The 8,759-nt window shown below is 45.2% G+C and overlaps 1 non-coding gene across 1 annotated transcript; it reads left to right on the top strand.

Annotated features, from left to right (window-relative positions):
• Positions 1–1,232: 1,232 nt before the first annotated feature.
• On the top strand, positions 1,233–1,306 carry TRNAT-UGU. The gene has a single exon. It is a non-coding gene; the product is annotated as a tRNA-Thr (tRNA).
• Positions 1,307–8,759: the final 7,453 nt, after the last annotated feature.

Genomic DNA, 8,759 nt, shown 5'->3' with positions numbered 1-8,759 from the left:
TTCATGAAATAACTTGCTGCAATTCTGATTGGGATTGCACTGAATCTGTAGACCCCTCTGAGTTGAGTCTCAGGTATGCGGTGGGCTGCGTCTGGGGGCGTGGGAGACAGCAGGGAGGTGTTTTCGAACTCTGCAGGTGGAAGTCAGAGGGGCTCCCTCCCCATCCCTGCATCCTCCCCCCTGAGCTGGAGTGGAGCTGAAGTCCCGGTTGTGCGTGCGGGACGTGTGTGTGAGAGAGACAGAGACAGAAACAAAGACCCCAAGTTTAGGGCGGGGATCCGTTTGAATTCGTGAGGGTCTTCAGGCCCTCCCGGCGGGAGAGGAGAGGTCCCGGCGGCCCCGAGCCCACAGAGCGGTCTGGGTGGGTCCTGGGTTCTCCTCCCTCGCCCAGTCGAGCCCCCCAGCCACAGCCCCCCCGCCCCTCATGCCCGGCGGTCCAGCCCCGCCGCAGACCCCCGGAGACCCAGGCCCCTGCCACCCGCGCACAGCGCCGCCAGGTGCCACCCGCCAGCCCAGCTCTCCGCGCCCCGCGTGTGACCTCGGGGAGGGGGGGCCGGTCACCGCGGGGTGCGACCTCGGAGGATGGTGTTCGAGGGGAGACCCGCGAGCTGATGACGCATTGCCCCGGATATGAGGCCTTGGTTATGCGGGAGTGGGCGAAGCGGTGGTCCGCAGGAACCATAAAGCTGCGCACCTTAGGAGGGTCGTACCTGGACCCACGAAACACCCTGGGGCGGGCGGGCGGCCCCCCCGCCCCCGCATCTGCGCCTGTGTGACGGGTCTGAGACGGCCACCGGACTGACTCAGGGCGGTCCGCATCCGCGCACCGTCTTCCCGGCCCCGACCCGGTCCGAGAGCGAAGTGCCGGCCGCCCAATCCGCGGTCCCAGTCGCGCACGAAGCTCCGAACTTCGTGCAATCGAAGGTGGCGCCTACGTCACGGAGGACGCGGTGCAGCCCCAGCGGGGCGCGCTGGGGAGACTTCACCCTAGCTGGGGCGGGCAAGTGGTGCCTTGACCGTCGCTGCGGGTTCCTCCTGCGCTGGGTGAAGACGCGCAAGCTGTGCCGCACGGTTCCCGCTTTCGGGGGCGCTGCGGGCGTCTAAGGCGGCAAACGTCTTCCCGGAGTTCGTGCCCTTTCTCGCGAGACACCGCTGTGCACTGCACGCGCTCGGGCAAGAACATTGAATCCAATAGCGAGGACAGACCTAGCGGTGTCGCGGGCCTGCGCGCGGGCTCCGTGGCTTAGCTGGTTAAAGCGCCTGTCTTGTAAACAGGAGATCCTGGGTTCGACTCCCAGCGGGGCCTCGGCTTTTCCTCTTCTGGGAAAGCTGGCTTCTCCATTACCCCCTCTGCTCTTTATTCTCCACTGTATTCGGTGTTACTCTGAATTCTGATCCAACCACGCCTAAGCAGTTGTGACTGCAAAATTCTCACTTTCAAGGAAAAGGGATGTTTCTTTATGATCAGGGTGAAACTGAATGAAAATGGACTTCTGTGGCTCCGAGAGCTGAGAAAGCCAGAAATCAGTAATTCCTTTGTGATATCTTTGCTGAAGCTCCTCCCTGTCCTCTCTTTTTTGGGGACGGAAGGGGGAAGAACAACAAAAATGTTCCCTACTCTTAAGCCTTTTTCTGAATTCCCATGTAATTCATTAGTGATTCGAGAGAACCTAGCATGCTATGTTTTACATATGATTTTCCAAATACTACTAAATTATAAAATAGTAATGTATATTTTCTTCTATGTCTTCAGTCTTCAAGGAAGGGTTTTAGCCCCCAAGGAAATAAATAAATTAACCCCACTGGAAACTGAATTTTAGTTCTGCAATTAGAAACACAGAATGATCCTATAATGCAGTGATTCCCAAGCTGGGTGTGCGTTTAAATCACCTAGGGAGCTTGTTAAAATACAGTGTCTTGGGACTCATCCCCAGAAGTTTTAATTCTGGTTTGGTAAAGGACCCGGAAATGCACACTTTTAGCAAGTACTCCAAGTGATTTTGAAGCGAGTGAATTACATTTGCAAAACCCCACATTACAGACATAGCTGAACAAAAAGTGAGGTCAACAAATGCCCTTAGCACTTTGTACTGATTCAGGAACATCTACTTACCCTCCTATCATCAAATTAGAATTATTCTAATCCAAACTGAATTGATCTTCTCTATCTCCTAGGTTCTATCTGCTTTTGCCTTGGACATCCTCTCTTCATCCTGATTCTTTCAATATAAACATAGTGTATTGGTCAGCAAGGGCCACCATAACAAAATATCACAGACCGGGTCGCTTAAACAACAGAAGTTTATCTTCTCATAGTTCTGGATGCCAGAAGTCCAAGATGAAGGTGCCATCAGAGCTGGTTTCCTGGTGAGGTCTTTCCTCTGTCTTGTAGACCTCCACCTTCCTGCTGTATCCTCACATGGCCTTTCAAGGGGAGAGAGAAACAGTGAGACAGCTCTGGTATGTCTTTCCCTTCTTTTTTTTTTTTTTTTTTTTAAGATTTTATTTATTTATTTGAGAGAGAGAGAATGAGAGAGAGCACATGAGAGGGGGGAAGGTCAGAGGGAGAAGCAGACTCCCTGCTGAGCAGGGAGCCCGATGCGGGACTCAATCCGGGGACTCCAGGATCATGACCTAAGCCGAAGGCAGTCGCTTAACCAACTGAGCCACCCAGGCGCCCCTGTCTTTCCCTTCTTATAAGGACACCAGTCTTATTAAGTAAGGGCACCGCCCTTATGACCTCATTTAATCTTGGTTAATTCCTTAAAGATCCTATCCCAAAATATAGTCACGTTAGCGGTAAAGGGCTTCAACATATGCTTTGGAAGGGGGGAACACAGTTCAATCCATAACAAGTAGGAGAGGAAGAATTGTATGACTTAGCTCTGAGTGACAGCTTCATCAGGACAGCATCTAATTAGCTGAAGTGCCACCTGAAGAGGGAGCTTTGTGGATGTGATGGAACTGTGGAGATAAAAGTATTGTCACAGAGTTAGCAAGGATTTGGCCTTTAAAGCACTTTTTTTTTTTTTAAGATTTTATTTCTTTGCCAGAGAGAGAGAGAGAGAGAATGCACACAAGCAGGGGGAGCTGGAGGCAGAGGGAGAAGCAAGCTCCTGCCTAGCAAGGAACCTGATGCGGGACTTGATCCCAGGGATCATGACCCAAGACAAAGGCAGATGCCCAACCAGCTGAGCCACCTGGGCATTCTACTTTTAAAACACTTTTTTTTTTTTTTTAAAGATTTTATTTATTTATTTGACAGAGAAAGACACAGCGAGAGAGGGAACACAAACGGGGAGTGGGAGAGGGAGAAGCAGACTCCCTGCAGAGCAGGGAGCCCGATGCGGGACTCGATCCCGGGACTCCAGGATCATGACCTGAGCTGAAGGCAGTCGCTTAACCAACTGAGCCACCCAGGCGCCCCTAAAACACTTTTTAAATTACTTCTTCTGTTCTATTTTGTCCTGAGATGTGACCTGCTCTGTGATATTATTCATATGACAGAGATGGCTGGAAATTGTACCTGCCTTTGTAAGAAATAAAAGGAGGACTTGATTTAACTAACACTGTGCTGAAGCCAGTAGATAAAGAGGACATGAACCTTGCCTCTAAGGAGACTTCAATATGGTTGAACAGGCCAATAAACACATACCCCAAACACTACAGACGTAAGAAGACCCATGTTCACTCATAACATTTGCAAAGCATTCACTTTGTCTTTGAATTCTGAAAATGTGTGAGCCTTGCATACGGTGGACAAATGACACCTCTTTAAGCTTCAAGCTCCTCAACTATAAAATGAGGACAATAACAGTACCCACCTCAAGGAATTGTTAGGAACGCTATATGAGACCATTCATGTAAATGTATCTACATATATTAAGCTAATGTCATCATCATCATTAATGCAGTATTTGTTTGTTTACTGAAAATTGTTGGGGTAAATCCTACTCTCCCTTGCTATTAAGATGGGATCAGTGAGTGGAAGAACTGATGTAATCTATAATCATAACCAGAACTGTAAATAAAAGATGGATCCTGTTTCTCCAGGGAGATTCATTTGCCAATGACAGCCCCACCGGGACCACTGGCATAATGGGTGAGAACTGGTTTTATCTGCCTTTGAATCAGACTTGGAACCTATTTCTCCAGAAGTACATTCACCCTACCTGCCATATCAAGACCTTTAGTGGCTCTTACGGAAGCCCTAGCCAAATTGTACCTGCTTCCCTCTCTCAGGACTTTTGGAATCCAACCCTTTTGCCACCTTTCTCTTGACTACATTTCTATAGCGAAAGACACCTGTTAATACAAGTTCAAGTGAGAAGAGGTATGTTCTGGTGATGTCTCTTTCTATGCACACCAGCCTAGATGGCACTGGGTTTTGTTCAGTTTTATTTTGTCTTGAGACAGAAAATGAAGGTTCCGAATTTTGAATGAGATCAGGCAGGGTGAGATGACTCCATGAGCTAAATGATTTCTCATTAAGCCAGACCAATGGCTGTCATTTGTTGACTTCAATCTCAGAATTATGTCCAAGAATTCCTGTTATCTAGGAGACAGAGGAAAGAGAGCAGGTCAAATCACTAAAGATCAATTCTCTAAAGGGCAATGCTCTGAAGATAAATTTGAAGATCAAACATTATGAACAATGACCAATAAGCCCAAGTATTGAGGATTTTTTTGGGCGGGGTGCTGTGGGATCTTGTTTTACTCTTTTCCATCTTACATGCAGATGCAGGAACTTGCTGGCAAATGTAGTTTAGTATGTTCTCTGTTTTTGGAGACGTTTTCCTTTGCCACACCTCTGCCTCAGTATCTGCCTCTGTCCCTGTCCTTGGCGGTTAAACAGCAGCAACAAACCATCCTAGCAATGGATTCAGGTAGTTGCATGACATTTTGTGAAGGGGAAGTTGGTCAAGTCGACCTAGAGGCAGGCGTCTTAGGGAAGCAGGAATCCATCCTCTGGTGAATGGACCCTCAGGCCATCTTTTCCAGGAGGCCTTTTTTGGTTGAATCATGTATTCCTATCAATTCTCACATACATGCTCCTTTCTGTTCACTGTTTTTACATTCTCTCAGCACCTCATGCACAGCTGGCTCTTGATTACCCAGCTGACAATCTCAGCCTCTTTCCCTGGACTCCTGCAGATTTCCAGCCAACCCCCCAGCTTCCAGTCTCCTCCTCTTTGATCCCTCATCCAGTGGCCGTAGTAAATGTTCTGAGTGCTGCGCCCACCATTTCACAGCCCTTCCGAAAATATTTTCATTTGATCAGACTCCTTAACCTAGTATTCAAGACTGTCCATATTACCCAGGTTATTTTTACAACCTGGTTTTACTACACCACTTTATGTACCCTATGCTGCAATAATTGATAATGTGTGCCTCCATCCATCAAAAAATGTATACATACCTCCCTAATGCCCTTTGTCATCACTTAGGGATATTAAGATCCCCTTCCATTACTCCTTACCTTCTCACTTCCACAGCTGCTGTTAGTAAGTTCAGGGCCATTTTTTATTTATTGTACTTCATATGTGTATTTCCCCCTTCTGTAAGTCTTTGGGATCATCCCATCCTGACTTGCCTGAATTTCATGAATAATGCCACCAGATGTGGGCCTTTTTTCTTTCACTATGCTTGGATACCTGGACACTCATGTCTTTTAGTTTGGGAATTTTTAAAGATAAATTCACTGCTGATTTCTTCCTCTGTATTTTCTATATTCCTTCTAGGTAGAACTCTACCATTCACATTTGAATGTTGATGAGGGAGGAAGAACACTTATTTTCTAATCCCCGCTTTTGATACAGTGGAAGAAGTTCTGGTACATTCACCAGGCAGGAAATGTATGGGGGAATGTTTCCAATTTATCTCAACTCTCTCCTGTCAGGTTTTAGAGGAGTTTATTAATAATACTTCTGTCTTCTCTTCTTGAATTCAAAACAAAATGAAAAATGGACATAGATGCCAGAGAGATGATCGAAATGTGTTTGCATTATTGTTGTTAGAACTGTTTGAAGATCATGGTTTATGTCATGCAATCAAATCATCTTGCTTTTTCTCCACCCCTGAAAGCACTTACCCCATCAGTTACTGGCACAAATGGACAACCCCCCCTCCTCTGTCCCCCCCCCACACACACACATACACAACCACATGATGAATCTGTGCCTATAGGTCAGGCATATGGCAAAGCAGAGCAGGATGAATCCTGAAGACAGGTTAGATTCAACCAGAGAGAAAGTGGTTGAGTCAAGCATACTCAGGTCCATTTGCAAGCTTACCAATCTTAATTTAACACTGTATGTTTTTTAAAAAAGATTTATTTATTTTTTAGAGACAAAGCTGCCCCTAACACCATATATTAATTGCATTTCAATTTAGAAAAATAAAATAGGGATGCCTGGGTGGCTCAGTCAGTTAAGCAGCTGACTCTTGATTTCAGCTCAGGTTATGATCTCAGGGTCCTGGGATGCAGCCCTGCATGGGGCTCCTCACTCAGCAGTGAGTCTGCTTGTCTCCTTCTCCCTCTGCCCCTCCTCCTGCTCTCTCTCTTAAATAAATAATCTTTAAAAAAATATATTAAAAAAATTTTAAATATAATATTGTAAGTTATACTTCAATTTTTTAAATTAAAAAATTAAGTTTACCAATCTGATAAATTCCTTTTTCTTTCTCAAAACTATGAAAGCCTCTCAAGGCCTCTGCTTTCTCAGATCTTCTAAGACAACCACCACCCAAACACCTGCTTTCCAGCTTCCAAAATACTGTTGACATTGCTTCTCTGTTGTCATCTCCTTTCCCAACCTCTTCTCCTTTGTGAGTTTATACCTTTTCAAAATTCTTTTAATGCCATTGTGGTAGACAAATGCCTTTGTTATATGTGTCATGTTTAACCTGAAACCCATACCTCATATTTGCGATTTCGTTCAATAGCACTCACCTTCATGATCACCACCACCATCTTGATTCCTGCCACCTCCAAATTCTCTTCACCCTTTACCTAGGATAGCACATCTAGGATAGCACTTAGCACATTTTTAGTTATTCTTAGTTATTTATGCGTATGTAAAGAGATACTGGTGTATAATCTTCTTGGAATGGAGGATAGATCTGGTTAGTTTTCCTGCCCTGCAGTGCCTAATAATGTGCCCTGTGCTTAGTAGGCATAAAAGTTATGTTAATTTAATGAGTGAATGGATAAATGACTGTACATGAATCAGCCAAAATACTCTGATTTTAAATTTAAGGCCATATGCTATGTCTTGAGAATTGTGGGTATGTTAATTTTCTGTTATATACATTTCCTCTTATGAGATATCTTGCTTCCATGAATAGTTTATAAAGTTTTTTTTTTTTTAAGATTTTATTTATTTGACAGAGAGAGAGAGTGAGAGAGGGAACACAAGCAGGGGGAGTGGGAGAGGGAGAAGCAGGCTTCTTGACAGCATTGTCAAGCAAGGCAGCTTTATTAGACAAAAGAAATGTGCCTTGGCTAGAATGGGAGGGTGGGTGGTGGGGAACCATGAATACCCTGATGCCACATATATCCACATTCCAATTCTTGGAGTCCCACTCTTTCCTCATCAGTGCCCTGACTAACAAGAGATCTTCAGAAAATTTCAACCCACTTTCTGGTACTATTATCTGTATTAGTCAGGGTCCTTGGTTGTAAACAAAGAAAATAATTCTGGGGGTGCCTGGGTGGCTCAGTCTGTTAAGCATCTGCTTTTGGCTCAGGTCATGATCCCGGGATCCCAGGGTCCTGGGATTGAGTCCCACATCAGGCTCCCTGCTCAGTGGGGAATCTCCCTCTCCCTCTGCCCCTCACCCCGCTTATGCTCTCTCTCCCTCACTCTCTCTAATAAATAAATAAAATCTTCAAAAAAAAATAATTCTGAGAATTTAAGCAGAAAGAAGATATTGGAAGAGTGGTAGTTCACAGAATCAAAGTGAAAGGTGAAGAACCAAACTTGACAAACAAGCAGACATGAAGGGAAGCAAGATATAGCCAAGACCCCACTCCAGAAAGAGACCATGTAGGACATATCCTTTAGTGCTGTCACCTGGGACAATAATCAGGAAGGCATCTGCTCCAACAGTCCCTTCCCCCCTCCTCATTCTTTTGCCTCATTTTACTAAGATTTAAATCCTTTGTAGAAACATCTGATTGACCAAATCTAGATCACATGCACCCCTAGCTGCAAAGTTGCTGGGAGAATACACTGCCCACCTCCCGATGGCTTCTTTAATCATACAAAAGCGCCATAACCAATAATGTCCACTAACCTATCACACAGTGCTTTGATTTAGGGAAAAAATATATATATTTGAAACTTGTCTACTGAAAGAACTTTTTTTTTTTTTAAGATTTTATTTATTTGACATACAGAGAGAGCACAAGCAAGGGGAGCGGCAGAGGGAGAGGGAGAAGCAGACTCCCCACTGAGCAGGGAGCCCGATGTGGGGCTCGATCCCAGGACTACAGGACCATGACCTGAGCTGAAGGCAGACACTTAACCGACTGAGCCACCCAGGTGCCCTGAAAGGACCTTTCAAATGTTACTTTATAATGTTAATTGTAATTATTATATTCATTAACCTTATGATTTCTATTGAGGGTGTAACCCATCTCTCTCCCAAGAAAGTATATATTTTCTTCCTCATGTCGTCAAAACTTCTGCTAACTTGCGGTTTTTAAATCACTCTTATCTTCTTCGATTTTAGCAAGTGTCTCCCATCAAAATTCA

This window comes from Neomonachus schauinslandi, chromosome 8 (genome assembly GCF_002201575.2).
Source record: "Neomonachus schauinslandi chromosome 8, ASM220157v2, whole genome shotgun sequence".
Classification (NCBI taxonomy): Eukaryota; Metazoa; Chordata; class Mammalia; order Carnivora; family Phocidae; genus Neomonachus; species Neomonachus schauinslandi.
This window is presented reverse-complemented; position numbering and strand designations above follow the sequence as displayed.